This window comes from Hyla sarda, chromosome 7 (genome assembly GCF_029499605.1).
Source record: "Hyla sarda isolate aHylSar1 chromosome 7, aHylSar1.hap1, whole genome shotgun sequence".
NCBI lineage: Eukaryota > Metazoa > Chordata > Amphibia > Anura > Hylidae > Hyla > Hyla sarda.
The window spans coordinates 70,070,003-70,086,290 of NC_079195.1; the positions used below are offsets into that span (position 1 = coordinate 70,070,003).

General features: G+C 42.3%; 1 protein-coding gene across 13 annotated transcripts in view; it reads right to left on the reverse strand.

Annotated features, from left to right (window-relative positions):
* BTRC (beta-transducin repeat containing E3 ubiquitin protein ligase) overlaps positions 1 to 16,288 on the reverse strand; it is a 278,342-nt gene that overhangs the window by 179,316 nt on the left and 82,738 nt on the right. The window lies entirely within an intron of this gene.

The following is a 16,288-nucleotide window of genomic DNA, read 5'->3' on the forward strand; positions in this document are numbered from 1 at the left end:
TCTATCTGAACGCCTTTGACAAACTCCTTTGATTTATTAAGTCCTGACAAGTCCAATGTGTGTAGATTCTGTACGATTGACATTATCATTAAGAGTGGGTGGACGGAGAGCACATGAATGGCGGATATTAGAGGCTGGTGCCTGCTGCACAACAGCTGAGCTGCTCCTGTGCACAAAGCCCCTGAGCGGCAGGCTCTTCCTATCCGGCCAGCCATTCATCATCTCGATGTTAATTGGCCCGGGCTTTAAGCAAATTTCCTACACGATTTAAAGGCCCGGTGACACTGATTACTGACCCTCTTCCATACGGTGCCTATTGATTAACCTGACAGAGACGAGGAGCGCAGTGTGCAGGCCTCAAAAAAACAAAAAGCCAGCCGAGGAAATAAAGATATATTAATGGACAAGCTATGTCATAGCATTCATCACCATTTCTCATAAAGCGTGGCGCAAATCCCAAATCTACTATAGCCACTGGCAAGCGGAGCGTCCTTCATAACCGCTTCTCATACTGTAGATTAGGCCAGATTATACACTCCGGGTACACGGCGCTTCTGTCACAGCCAGACGTGTAATGTTACTGAATGGAGATTTATGGATTTCCCATCTACACATTGCATTTTTGTCTCCTGTCATAATGCGATGTCTCTATTTTATTTAAGATTTCAACATTGTAGATATGGATTTCCCATTGACTGCAAATTGGAAAGCTTTAAAGGGGTACTCCGCCCCTCGATATCTTATACCCTATCCAAACGATAGGGAATATGATGTTGGATCGCGGGGGGTCCCGCCGCTGGAACTTTGTAAAACTTTTTTATTTTTTCATTGATTTACCAGCACAACCCAGCGTTTGTTTAGAACGCTGGGTGCGGACGGTGGGGGTCATGATGTCAGGGCCACACACCCTCAATATAAGTCTATGGGAGGGGTGTGATGTCTGTCACGCCCCCTCCCATAGACTTACATTGAGGGGGCGTGGCCGTCACATCACGACACCCTGCCGCCTGTACCCAGCGTTCGGAATTATTATTGTTATATATTTTTTTTAAACTACACCCCCAACAAGGCCTCGGTCATTTTTCTCTGGAAAGCATTCTATAATTCTTAGTGAGGGAAATATACAAGTCGCGAACCATTACTGGACACTTTATTAGGTACACCTGTTCACTTGCTTATAAACATAAATAACTAATCAGCCAATCACAGAGCACTCTGCTAAGCACAGGAAGCTGAGGTTACAATCTGAACGGGCTGCGATAGAAGACATGTTTATGTTCGCAATGGAACATTGCCTGGTCTGATAAGTCTCGATTCTACCTGCAACATTCAGATGACTGGGTCAGAATTTGGCGTAAACAACATAAAGGCATGGATCCATCTTCCCTTGTATGAAGGCTTGTGGTGATGGTGTAATGGAGAGGGGGACATTATCTGGGCACACTTTGGGCACCTAAGTACCAATTGCACAATGTTTACGGCTACTTCCAGAAGCATAATAAACCATGTCACAAAGCTCACATCATCTCACACAGGACAATGAGGTCACTGGACTCCAATGGCTTCTACAATCACCAGATCTCAATCCAATAGATCACATGAGATTGGAATCATGGATCTGCAGCTGACAAATATGCAGCAACTGTGTGATGTCATCATGTCCATATGGTGGAACTGTGTGATGTCATCATGTCCATATGGAGGATCTGTGTGAGGTCATCATGTCCATATGGAGGAACTGTGTGAGGTCATCATGTCCATATGGAGGAACTGTGTGATGTCATCATGTCCATATGGAGGAACTGTGTGATGTCATCATGTCCATATGGAGGAACTGTGTGAGGTCATCATGTCCATATGGAGGAACTGTGTGATGTCATCATGTCCATATGGAGGAACTGTGTGATGTCATCATGTCCATATGGTGGAACTGTGTGATGTCATGTCCATATGGAAGAACTGTGTGATGTCATAATGTCCATATGGAGGAACTGTGTGATGTCATCATGTCCATATGGAAGAACTGTGTGATGTCATCATGTCCACTTGGAGTAAAATCTCTGACCAATGTTTCCATCACCTAGGTTAAAAGTATCCTACAAAGAATGAAGGCAGTTCACCTAGTGTATCTAATAGAGTGTCCAGCAATTGTATATCACTGCTTTTAATTTAAAGGCCAATTTTGAAAGTATTTGTGCTTCTGTGTGTTTTTTGCTGGGGTGCCCGCAGTCCTCTTTTTTTTTTTTTTTGCCAGGATTCTGTTATTTGCCAAAAATTGGAGGGGATCTTGGGGACAGAACTTATGTGTTTAGGACACTTTTTCATCTTTTAATTTTAAATGAACTGGTGCCAGAAAGTTAAACAGATTTGTAAATGACTTCTATTAAAATATCCCAATCCTTTCAGTACTTATCAGCTGATTTATGCTACAGAGGAAGATCTTTTCTTTTTGAATTTCATTTCTGCCTAACCACAGTGCTCTCTGCTGACACCTCTGTCTGTGTCAGGAACTGTCCAGAGCAGGAGAGGTTTGATATGGGGATTTCCTCCTGCTCTGCACAGTTCCTGACACAGACAGAGGTGTCAGCAGAGAGCACTCTGGCAAGACAAAAAATAAATTAAAAAGAAAAAGATCTTCCTCCCGTAGTAGAACGTAGCAGCTGATAAGTATTGAAAGGATTGTGATTTTTTAATAGAAGTAATTTACAAATCTGTTTAACTTTCTGGCACCATTTGATAAAAAATAAGAAAAAATTCGGCTCAAAAACTGCCCACTGCAGTTTTTGTGCCAAAGTCAGAAGTGGATCCATAAGGGAGAAGAAGTATAAGTCCTTCCTTTATATGTCCCATTCCTTTTGAATACACTTCTGGCTTTGGCTCAAAAACTGCCAGAAGAAAACAAGTGTAAACTTAGCCTAAGAGGAGTAAGGCTGGAATTCCACTTTTAATTTAATTTTTTGGTGGGGGGGGGGGGGGGGGGTAAGAGGGAACCGTCCCGGGTCCGTTGCGATCCTTCTGTATAATCTATATATGCGGCCGGCCACTCTTCTATTGTCACATGCACTTCCGTATATATATATATACACACCTATTCATATTTCCCACACAGAGCTGTGATTGGCCAGATGGTTCCAGCCAATCACAGCTCTCTGTGGGAAATATGAATGGGTGTATATATACATCAGTGCAGGGGACCATAGAAGAGCGGCCGCATCTATGCATTATACAGGAGGATCACAGCGGGTGTAAGGAGTGACATCCACTGTGATCTTTCCTAAACTGCAGGTATTACAGCTCCCAGCATTGAGCAGAGTGTACTCCATGTTGGGAGTAGTAGTACCTGCAGTTAAGGAAAGATCACAGCAAGTGTCACTCCTGACACCCGATGCGTTCGTCCTATCTTTTTGCAGAGATGCGGAGCAGCTTTCTCCTGCGCTCCGCATCTCTTTTCTGTACTCCGGCCAGTGATATGAATAGAACATCACTCATTCATATTTCCCTCTGAGAGCTGTGATTGGCTGCAACCATTCGGTCAATCCCCACACTGGCCGGAGTATAGTGCAGAGATGTGAGCGCTGTATAGAGCCGCTCCGCATCTCTGCTATATTATGGACAATCGCATCGGGTGTCAGGAGTGACACCCAGGGCGATCTGTCTATTAGTACAGGAACTACTACTCCCATCATGGAACCCAAAATTTGGGGTCATTATTTATGCAAAAGTAAGGCAAACAATAGATGGTACAAACTCGGATTAGGCAGTCTAAGGCTATGTTCACACGGTGGAATTTCCAAGCAGGATCTGCCAGAAAAATTCCACTAGGAAATTCTGCTGCAGCAGAGTCTTTCAATGGGATTCTGCTGCATGGAGTACACGGTGGAATTTCCGCAGCAGAATCCAGATTTCGGTGTCCACAGAAACAACGAACAGGTTTATTGTTTTAGCAGACTCTGCTTGGCATGCATTGCAGTCTATCGAGATTAGGCTAATTTCTGAGTGGCTTTAGCGCCGGAAGAACATGCAAATGTACATAAGTTCACACCTTCTTAGAATTAGAATAAAAAACCATCTCCCCCAGTGTCTTGTCCTCTTAAGTTTTTTTTGCATAAACATAAAAAACAAATGGACAATAAAAAAAACTAAACAAAATACAACTAAAAACAAAACTATCCAAAAGACTTTCAAAACTATGATATAACAAAATAAATAAAAAAATAAACGTTGCGAGAATGCCATAGACAGTCTATGTGACCCAAACAAACTGTAAAAAAAAAAACTTTGAAAACAGCTACATTGTACAAATAAACTATTAAAGAGAATAATTACTGGGATTTATGTGCAGGTAATTACATAAAATGAGATTCTTTATTTTTACACCATAGATGTAGGCTTTCATTTTCTGAATTGTACTAAAAGTGATTTGCGATTGGTTCCCGTTCTGTACCCGGCCGCTCATTATCACCAATGTTCTCCAATGTATCAAAATAGGAAAATTAATTGTTAGAAGTTATAAATAATCAACAAACGCTGCGTTCAGCAATGGCTCCATCTGCAGATTTGTTTCAATGAGGAATAAAAAAAGAAAAAGCTTGGTAGACGGAAGATTCTAATTACTTTTCTGTAACCACAATCGCTAATATACAACATAAATGAGCTCCTAACAGAACGCCATTATTTATTTATCTGGTTACTAGGACTAATAATCCAGGGTGCAAAAGTTGTAAGAAACCAGAAAAAAAAACCTGTTTACTGCTAGAAATGTGATTAATACGACACTCCTTAAATGACTCCACAAATATGGATCTCATTTAAAAGAACACATTTTAATCATTACTATTTAATATTTAAAACCAGTTTTTCCATGTTTCTGAATATAATTTACTTTCTGGGTAGGTTAGGGGGATATTTACATTTATTACAATAGAAACCATAGAGTCAACGACTAAAGGAACACTTTGTATAAAGTTGGATTTCCTTTTTTTTCTCTGAGGAATAATTAAATCAACTCCACATATTAAAATCTAAAGGCCCCTCCCCTTTAAAAAAAATATATGAAAAGTTATACCACCAAAACAGCACTGACCCTTGGAGACACGGACTCCACAAGACCTCTGAAGGTGCCCAGCGGTATCTGGCATTAAGATGTTAGAAGTAGATCCTTGGCTTCCATGGCTTGGACATATCCACTAAATCTACAGATACTCCATCAGAATGAGGTTTGGGCAATTTTGGGGCCAAGTCATGTTCCTCAAACCATTTCTGCATTATCCTTCTGAAAGAGGTCACTGCCAGTAGGGAATACCTCAGCCATGTATGGGTGTACTTGGTCCATAAATTTTTTGGTAGGTGGTAAAATGTCAAAAGTAACATCGACATGAATGCCAGGACCCAACTGCAAGGTAATCTAGCCAACCAAGTAAATCTGGAGTATCCCGAAACACACTTAAAGGGGTACTCCGCCCCTAGACATCTCATCCCCTATCCAAAGGATAGAGGATAAGATGTCAGATCGCGTGGGCCACGCCGCTGGGGACCCCCGCGATCTCGGCTGCGAACTTCGCTCTGTGCCGGATGACTGGCGATGCGGGGCAAAGGCTCATGATGTCACTGTCGTGCCCCGCTCAAGACGCCATGGTCACACCCCCTCAATGCAAGTCTATGGGAGGGGGCGTGACGTCCGTCATGCCCCCTCCCATAGACTTGCATTGAGGGGGTGTGGCCGTGACATCACGAGCCTCCGACGCTCTAAACGAACGCCGGGTGCAGCAGGGAGATCATGGGGTCTATAGCGATCAGACATCTTATCCTCTATACTTTGAATAGGGGATAAGATGTCAAGGGGTGGAGTACCTCCTTAATGCCTCATCTGTTCCCTTAGAGCCATAGATCAGTGCCCATTCACAGAGCATATCACACTGTTTGAATGTTGAGAGGGGAGGATTGTATAAACCATCACTGGATCATCTATTACACAGGGAGATGTGCAAACAAGAGATTGCTCATTCATCTGCTGATCGCTGCAGATCTTGGCTTGTTCAGCCGCTAACCGCCTGTGCAATAGGCTGCTCCTCTGTTTCGCTCATGCTTTTTTCACTGCGACTTTGTCTTCTCGGATTGGCTGCTGTGTATAAGCACAAGCCCACCATATGTTCCCCTGATTGTATGAGCATTTTGAGAGGATTTCCATTACAGAAATTGTAAGATGATTTTAAAAACAAGCAACTATATTGAAAAAAAAAAATGAAGTAACTCGCAAACATATTGAACCAAATGAGCCTCAGTAAGCAGGGAGGATGCAATCCTGATTTAAAAGGGTTTTCCCATATTACTAAATAAAACATGGCTTCCCTCCCTTGCTCCCCTGGCCTGTCTGCAGGTACAAGAGGTGGCTAGAAAGCGAAAAACAGTCAAGCCGTCTGTCTCATACAATCTGTGTAACTCCCATTGACATTAATGCGAGTTGCATAAATGAAGTAAGCAATAGGGCTACATTGTTTATGTATCTCCGGAAGTTAGCAAACCAGCATAGCTCGGAGGGCTACACCATTTACGCAACTCCCATTAATGTCAATGGGAGTTACGCAAATGGTATAAGACAGCTGGCTTGTCTTTTTTTTTTTTCGGCCTCCTCAACACCTCTGGCAGCTGTAAACCGACAGGAGGGGGCCAGGAAGCCATGTTTCTGCAACATAAGGAATTTAAAAGGGTAACATTGGAGAAGATCTGTAAACTGGGGCTTCACCACCAGACACCTCTACCAATGACTAGCCTCCCATATAAAACATGGATTGTGCACATGGCTATATAACAATGACTTCATAGGACCTCAATATTTCCTTATAGGGGAGAATACCTTTATACTAACAGGGGTTAATCATGCTTGTCTAGCATAAATAAGGACATCCTTGGGCACATACACCCTTAGCCAAACCTGATGAACTATTTAACTATATAATCTGTATTTGGGTCCAGACTATCCTTACAAAGCAAGTGTTAAAGAGGATCAGCATGTTGGATTTCATTTCAACATGTCCGATCATTTGGAGATAAGCAGCTGCCAGAGACCGCGTGTATATGGATACGGCTCGGGAGGAAAAGCTGTAGATCAAAAGTATAAGTAGCTTAAAGGGGTTATCCAACATAAGTTGACTTTAGTACTTACCTGCCAGACAGTAATGGACAAGCTTAGCAAGGATCCCTGCTTGTCTTGGAACTAAATGGCTGTATTTTGAGTTCACCACAATGCTGTTGCTTTCTTTTTGACAAATGGCTATTTCCTGTTAGAATTCCTTCCCTCCAACTACAATCCCCAGGATCCCTTGTTTCTAGGTGGAAGTTGATTTATCTACCTCCCACACATCAACCACCCCACCCACTAAAACACAGCTGAGCTCCCTTCCATGCTGTGCTGTGCTTGAAAATACAATTCCCTGTGGAGAATGGTCTCCCTCCCACTCAGCGGTCGCTCCAACCATTGAAGCACATACAGGCTCCCTTTCAACACCTGACTAGTGATGTAATGTGTCGGGCTGCACGGCAACCTGGGAAAAGCTGAGACAGCACTCATTTTGTATGCTGTTAAAAAAAAAAAAAAAAAAAAACACCCAGAGCAAAGATCACATAAGAATTGTGAGACCAGCCATTAAACACAGGTACAGACACTATAGTATAAACTACGGTAACTTTACAGCCCCTGTAGTATAGTCAAATAAAAAAAATCCTGGAATATCCCTTTAATTGCAAATTAAATAGACCATTGTTTCCTAACCAGGGTGCCTGCAGCTGGTACAAAACTACAACTTCCAGCATGCCCGGACAGCCTTTGGCTGTCCGGGCATGCTGGAAGTTGTAGTTTTGCAACAGCTGGAGGCACCCTGATTAGGAAACACTAACAGACTAAAACGATACTGACGGAGCAGAAGGAGGGACACCAATCCTAAAGTCTATCTGATCTCCATTTGCTATATAGCTGAATATTATTTATTTTACACTCTGTCGGCAGTCAATTCCGGCTAGGGAGTGGATGACTGCGGCGCCCTTCAGTGGAATGACAGCAGACTAATCCAGAAAATACCTGGTCTCCAATAGCACAAATGTATCTCTTATATCTGAAACATTAGCATACATATGTGTGAATGATAATAGGTTCATTTCTCTGATCTAATCTATAGTCACCTTATTTTCCTTTGTATAAGATCAGCACAAAGTAGATTGAAACAGCAGGTATTATATAGTCCAGAGTCGGGATTTATGGCCCTGCTGCTAAGTGGCACCCTATGTTTAAGCTGCAGCTCCTTGTTTGCTGTCATCACAGCTGCAGTTGCCAAGAACAGTTAAAGTCATGGCATCAAGTTGCACCAGACAATACTTCCTGGACATTGGCAGGAATCGCACTTTCACAGTCATTTCATTAAAATGTCAGTAATGGACCAGGGCATTTACTACCAGGGCAACGTCGTTCTGTAATTGGAAAGTATCATGCACTGAAAACTAAAACCGCTCTGATGTATTTACTCGCTTGTCAACATTCGAGAACTATTTCCAGAGACAATTTCATTACGGGCAGGTGAATCCACAGAGGTATATGGAGACTCTGAAGACTAAAGGAGTCCTTAAAGGGGTACTCCGGTGAAAAACAATTTCTTTAAAATCAACTGGTGCCAGAAAGTTAAGCAGTTCCTGGAATAGACAGAGGTGTCAGCAGATAGTACTTTGGTCAGAAGTTCAAAAAGAAAAGAACTTCCTGTGAAATATACAGCAGATGGTAAGTACTGGAAGGATCAAGATTTTTAAATAGAAATCATTTACAAATCTGTTTAACTTTCTGGAACCAGTTTATTTAAATAAAAAAATATATAATTATTATTTTTTTTATATATATATATATATATATATATATATATATATATATATATTCCACCGGAGTACCCTTTTAAAGAAGCACTCTGGGATTTAATTTAATTTTTTATTTTTTTTGCTTATATAGTGCAGCATAGGTTATTAGACAATGATGTAGGGGTTCCTGTGAATGTCTTGTGCTTACCCGTTTTAGCTGATGTGGCAGGCATGGGGTTTCAGCTATACTGATTCCATTTTCATTTGAGGAAAAAAACTTACTTATGCTGTCTACTTTTACCATGGATCCTCTAGCTTTTCACAAGGAAGAGGTGGAGTCTAATCACTGCTGTTCCCCAAATAATATCACCTAACTTGACTCCAGTTGTCTAAACTGCTAGGAGACTCATAAGTGGGGTCAGTTCACACTATGAGCAGTCTTGATGCAATTTCTTATGCTATGCTTTATAGAGAAATATTGCCATGAGGCAAAAGTGATTTGACCTATAAAAGAGAAATTATGTGTTTTACTATAACTTAAAGTCTTTAGGTTATGCTAGACTTATTTTTTAGTTATTTTCCACGTTCCAAGTTCCGAAGTTCGCTCCGTGCACCGGATGCCTAGGGTGCCACAACCGAGATTGCGGGGGTCCCCAATGGTGGGATCCCCACGATCAGACATCTTATCCCCTATCCATTGAATAGGGGATAAGATGTCTACAGGTGGAGAACCCCTTTAAAGACTTGCATTACAGCACTTTCAGATGTGGGTCTAGTTCATGAAAATGGGACAAAAAGTGACGCATGGAGGTAATAAAAGCATATTACACATTATTTTACCTTGGCATCATAAATATATCATAAAAATAATAAAAACATAAAAAAAAAACTCCCGGAATCCCCCTTTAAAGCCAAAATGCGTGCCATAAGCCACGCCTCTTTAAATGAAACCATGCCTATTTTCTGATAAACCACATCCTTATCTATGGATTTTGGGGCAAATACTGGCCCTGAAAGCAAACGACACAAGTTATATTAAAGGCAATGGTTCCGCCAGGACACCCTACCATGGCGACAAAGATTATACCCATAATACACTAATAATGTAAACATTCCATTAGCAAACGCACATCAAAAAAGAAGCGAATCAAAGCCCCATAAACTACTGTAGTTACAGCAAGCAATTGATTATTCCTTGGGTAAAGCGGAATAGATGATGACACCATCAATCTGCTTTTAATGCAGCAGGATAATAAGATACATTATGGAGACGCTCCTTGATAGCTCGCAAGATGCTTGTGCAGATTTCTGGAGGAAAAAAAAAATTCCTGTATAATTTAGTTAACTTTCAGAACAGAGAGGGTAGCATTTATTTAAATGCTCATTTCTTCCCCCCTAAAGTGAATGAATTTTCCTCACCAAGACATTCAGGGCAGTGACCCAGCAAATGCATTGAGAAAGTAATCTTCCATCTCAGTGCCACATCACAATTCCTGCTCAGTATTCTCGGGGAGATATTTCAATCAGCTCTATGTGTAAGTGACAGCGCAGCCCATTGCTGGGTTAATTAAACACTTGACTCTAACACCCTCCCCATCATTAAGCGGATAAGAACAGATAATTCAGCCTGCTCCTCATCTGCGGGGTACACAACACACATGTCAAAATTAAGTGAGTCCCAGCCTCCCGGGAGGACCGCCGGGAGTTAATCACTTTAAATCTTATCTGGTTTATCAATTATTCTATTGATTAAAGCAAGACGATTCCGCGCAAGTCAGTCCGCCACATGGGATGGATGTCAGCAATCACAGGACAACAAATCCGAGATGGTCCCGAGTGATTGAAACATGTAATAGGGTAATAACCTCTGATAATGGCGTGCCGCCGGATTACCCTCAATATATGTAACCGTTGTGATTAGCAAAAATTAACTCAGCCATAATTCAGATTGCGCGCTGCAGTCGGCTGACATTTTACAGAGGGAGAAATATAATTTTAGGTGAAGGATATCTACTCGGAGGTTGGCATCAGTGATTTTGCTAGTTTATATGTAAATTGAGCTATTACAAAGTGTACGGTGATATATGTAATTCCTGCACGTTCACCACTGACTAATCACGTAGTCGCACTTTATGGAAGGCGGCTGACAAATGCGACGGGGCTGGGGATTCTTCATCCCCGTTTCTAGCATTGGGGGCATACGGGAGCAGCCATTTTTGTGTGCTAAAGGAATAGTCATAAATACACGGGTGAGATATGGAGACACTTAGGCCTCATGCGTATGTGATTTGGGAAATCCATGTCAATGTTTACATGGTTAGGGGACGCAGATTTTTTTTGATAAGGGATTTAAAAACCACATTAGGAGAGGTCATGACAATTCTTGACACAAATTCCATGCAAAATCTTCCCAATAAAAAATGGGAGAGCAAAAATGCACAAATTTTGGATGGAGTTTTTTATGTAGATTTCAAAATACACCATCTGTGTTAAAAAAAACTATGTATGACAATACCCTTAAAGGGGTATTCCAGCTTCCCCATAGTGAAGTCCCACTACTAGGCCCCCCCCTCTATTCATGCTGTCACGCCCCCTTCCATAGACATGAATGGAGGGGGCGTGACATGACACCACTAGGGCTGAGGCCGTGACGTCACATCTCCGTCTCGGAGGCAGCGCCCGGCACAGAATGTCGGAGGCTGCACTGAGATCGTGGGGGTCCCCAGTGATCATACATCTTACCCCCTATTCTTTAATTAGCGGATAAGATGCATAAAACCAAAATACCGCTTTAATGTAGTTACCAATAGCACATAGAGGGAATTTACTATGTTTCCTACGTCAGACGTGAGCAAAATTGCTTGAATGCACAACCTGTGTAGAGAAAAAAAGGGGCAGTTGCCCAAAGCAACCAGATTGCTTCTTTCCTTTTTAGAGGCCTTTTTTAAAAATTAAAGAAGCCATCTGATTGTTTGCTATTGGCGACTTCCCCACTCTTCTTCTACAAAAGGTTTTCAGGAATCTCCCCCACTATTACTAAATGTGGTGCATTTTATGGCTTTCGATGCACCATAACAGATTTAACATCATTTGCACCAGAAATTGGAGAACCTGTTCATAGCAGAAGTAGATTGGCACCTCAATTTCTGGTGTAAGTTAAGAAAATTCATTCCAAAGAAGGCCAAGTCCTCTCCATCTAAACCTATCTAGTCTTGTCAAGAAAGTCAGGAGAAGCGCAAAAAGTCAAACATTTTTGTACGCCAAATTTTGTGAATACGGAAAAAGAATATTTGTGGCAATCAAGCCCATCCTTACTTACATATGAGAAAAATGTTGGCTTCCCTATCAATAGTCAAAGATAACGTATTTAAAAAAAATGTTTTATTGGATCTGACGGGTACGCTTTAAGTCCTCTTAAAGGGGTTATTCAGGGTTTTATAAAAAAAAAAAAAAAAAAAAAATAATAAAAAAATTAAAAATAAAAGGGATTCTAGGAAAGGAGAAAACAAAGGAAAGCCCATACTGACCTAGCCTTGATCCCTCACATATTCATTCGGCTTAGTTGGGTCCCCCAAGCTTCTCTCTTCTTTCTCACTTCCGAGATGAGGATTGCAGGTTGCAACGGTGTCTCATCTAGGTCAATGATTCGCTGAGCAGGCAGGTCCTGCAAAAAGCACATGGCTCAAAAGCCAAAAAGAGAAGAGATTGAGGGACTAGATGGAGTTGAACAGGAGCTGCGGGGAACAGGGCTAAGCAAGTATTTTTTATTTTTTTTGTGCCAAAACTCAAGATTGCCCTTCATGGCCTGTTGTCTGGAGTAGATTCTGGAGCAGCAAAGTCCTGTTTATTTCAATGATTCTGCTGCGCTGTGCACACGGCCGGAATTTCCGTGCCATGTTGCTGGCACAGAGATTCTGTTTTCCATGTCCATACAAAGAATGAACCTGTCCATTCTTTGTGCGGACACCACATGGAATGCATAGCCACCTATGAGACGGCGCATTCCTGTGTGCGGTTTTAACGCCCGTATATTATGCCGGCACCTGCACTCTCCGGAATGTTTGGACCTTTTCAAACTGTAAGCAGCTGTGATTTTGCACTGGGCAAAAATACTTGTAGACAATGTTTGTTGGATCCAATGTGATACAAAAAATGTCACGTTAGATGTGTTTGAGCCCTGAAAGCCTGGAGTGGCAAATTTACACCAGCATAGACATGGCTTAGCGTTTTCTGAGGTGTTTGTGCACAATTTCAAGAAGCTAACCATGCCACACTACATTAAAGTTGGTGCACAAAAAAAATGTGCAACTTTTTAGGGGATAAGTAGCTGATCGGGGGAAGGGTCAGATCGCTGGGACGGGAGCCCAGCTCTCACAGTAAGGAGTGCGTATCGTCTACCGGTTGACTGCACACGCTCCATTAATTTTTATGGGAGCGCCGATAATGCCCAAGTGCAGTACTTGGGTCTTTTTTCAGCACTCCCATAGAAATGAATGGAACACATGCAGTCTGCATCACGCGTTCCTCACCGAGAGCCGGATCCCATCGATCAGACCCCCGCGATCAACTACTCATTCCCTATCCTGTGGATCGGGGATATATTAATTGTATCTGGAGTTCTCCTTTAAAGGGGTACTCCGCTGGAAAACTTTTTTGTTTAATCAACTGGTGACAGAAAGTTAACTAGATTTGTAAATTACTTCTATTAAAAAATCTTAAACCTTCCGGTATTTATCAGCTTCTGTATGCTCCACAGGAAGTTCTTTTCTTTTGGAATTTCCTTTCTGTCTGACCACAGTCCATGTCAGGAACTGTCCAAAGTAGGAGCAAATCCCCATAGCAAACTTATCCTGCTCTGGACAGAGGTGTCAGCATAGAGCACTGTGGGCAGACAAAAAAGAAATCCAGAAAGAAATACAACTTCTTCTGGAGCATACAGCAGCTGATAAGTACTGGAAGGATTAAGATTTTTTAATAGAGGTCATTTACAAATCTGTTTAACTTTCTGGCACCAGTTCACGTGAAAAATAATAATAATAATAATAATAATAATAATAATAATACAGTGGTCCCTCAACATATGATGGCAATTGGTTCCGAGAGGACCATCATATGTTGAAACCATCATATGTTGAGTACATATGTCTATGGAAAACTGGTAATTGATTCCTGAGTCCATGAAATGGTGGTGGGCTTTGTGCCCAGGCCTGGGGTGGGGGGGGGGGGGTATTTGTGCCCAGGCCTGGGGTGGGGGGGGGGGGGGGGTATTTGTGCCCAGGCCTGGGGTGGGGGGGGGGGGATTTAAGCCCAGGCCTGGGGTGGGGGGGGATTTAAGCCCAGGCCTGGGGGGGGGGGGGGGGTTGTGCCCAGGCCTGGGGGGGCTTTGTGCCCAGGCCTGGGGTCTCTGCTGTTATGTCCTGGGGAGAGGGGGTTATTGCTGCCGCTGCCATTGGGTGAGGGGTTAAAGTTAACCCCTCACCCCATGGCAGCGGTAGCGTTAACCCCCTCACTCCGCGGCAGCATTAACGCTGCCGCGGGGTGAGGGGTTAACGTCTCCACCACGTGAGTGAGCTACTAAGTCATACTCACCAGCTCTTTGCGTCTTCTCCTCATGGGCAGCGCTCCTGAAATGGCGGCGTAGACGCAGGCTGGCGACGTCACTGTCATGTCGTCACATGACTGTGGATTCGCCAATCAGCACCAAGAGGAGGACTCCGGCGCAACGGCACCCCGCACAACGGCACCCCACACCATGGCAACCCGCACCACGGCGCCCCGCAGCCCGCACCGGTAAATAAAATCATAGTGATGGCCCTGCAAAAAGTATCGTATGTCGATACTTATTTCAACATACGATGGCCTCTGAGAGGCCATCGTATGTTGAAAAAAAACATATGTCGGGGCCATCGTAACTCGAGGGACCACTGTAATTGTTTTCCACTGGAATACCCCTTTAACGGTAAGGTGACATGTGCTGTACTTTGCTGCATATTCATGCGTAGGAAAATACGCAGCAGCAAATACGCAGCAAAATACGGCACGTCACCCTACTCTAAAACCTTTCACAAATAATATAATAATCCCCTATATGATTTTAAAAAAAAATTGTGTATTTGAAGCAAAATTCTGCTACATTTTTATTATTTTTTTTTTTTTGTTTTTGTTTTAGTAAGTCTACAGCCCAGTGTGCTTGCCTGCACCTACTCCTGTTTCTTCTTTAACTAAAAGCAAGCAGGAGTGTGGCGGTGGTAGAGCATATATAAAGGCCAGCCGTTCTTAGAAAGTGGCGCGGCTCTTCATTAGCATGCCGTATTGTACTTTCCCCACTAGAAACAATGAGGGTGCTCATCCTAATTGTATTCCTCTGAAGAGGTTTGTGCTCTGCAGCTGTTTTGTGCTCGCAGTGTATTTTGTGTAATCAGCACATCATCATAAATACTTTGGCTGCATCCCTCGGGGTAGCTGTCAGTGTTTAATTTACACAACAACCTGGCCAATGTGAATCTGAACACTACAGCAGAACCTCAAAGTTACCACACTGTCACAAAGAGCTGGGAGATTTCGGAGGAAAACTACACGTCAACGCTGTCGTTTAGACAGCGCGGGGGCGGCAGCCATTAGTCACCCCGGTCCGATGCTCAGGAGAATAGGAACAGAAGTCAACACCGATGGCGACAGGTGCACATATTTAATATTACGGCCGGATCAATGCTGTCTAAGTGTGTTTGTAATAAGCCTGTGACACTGACAGAGTCGCAATCATCACATGACTTAAAGAGCCTTTGCTGGGGGCACCATAAAGCGCATAGACTGCACGGACGCAGAATTACTAAGGCCCTGTTCAAATCTCTTTTTGTATATCTACCTGGTTTTCTGTTATAGGAACAAAAAAGGAAAACAAATGTGTATACTGGAACATGTATGACAGACCCGATGTCACCTGATGGACCCCGATAACTATAAGGCTGGGTTCACAAAGTGCTTTTATCTTCTTTTCAAAGTTATTTTTTAAAATGTATTTATTTATTTACAATACATTTCATTTAGCTCTATGCAAAAATGCAGTCAACTATGCCAGTGTGCCTCCAGCTGTTGCAAAACTACAACTCCCAGCATGCCTGGACAGCCAAAGGCTGTCCAGGCATGCTGGGAGTTGTAGTTTTGCAACAGCTAAAGGCACACTGCTTGGAAAACACTGAACTATGCAATTTATAAGTACACATAAAAAAATATACATATATATTTATTTATTGCATAGTTCTATGTTTTCCAAACAGTAAAAAAATATAAAAAAATTATAAATATACACACACCACATACATATATATCATATACACAAATATATATATATATATATATATATATATATATATATGGATTATATATAATTTTAATAATTTATTATTAAAGGAGTATCCTAAGGATAGGGGATCATTTTCAGAATGCGGGGGGG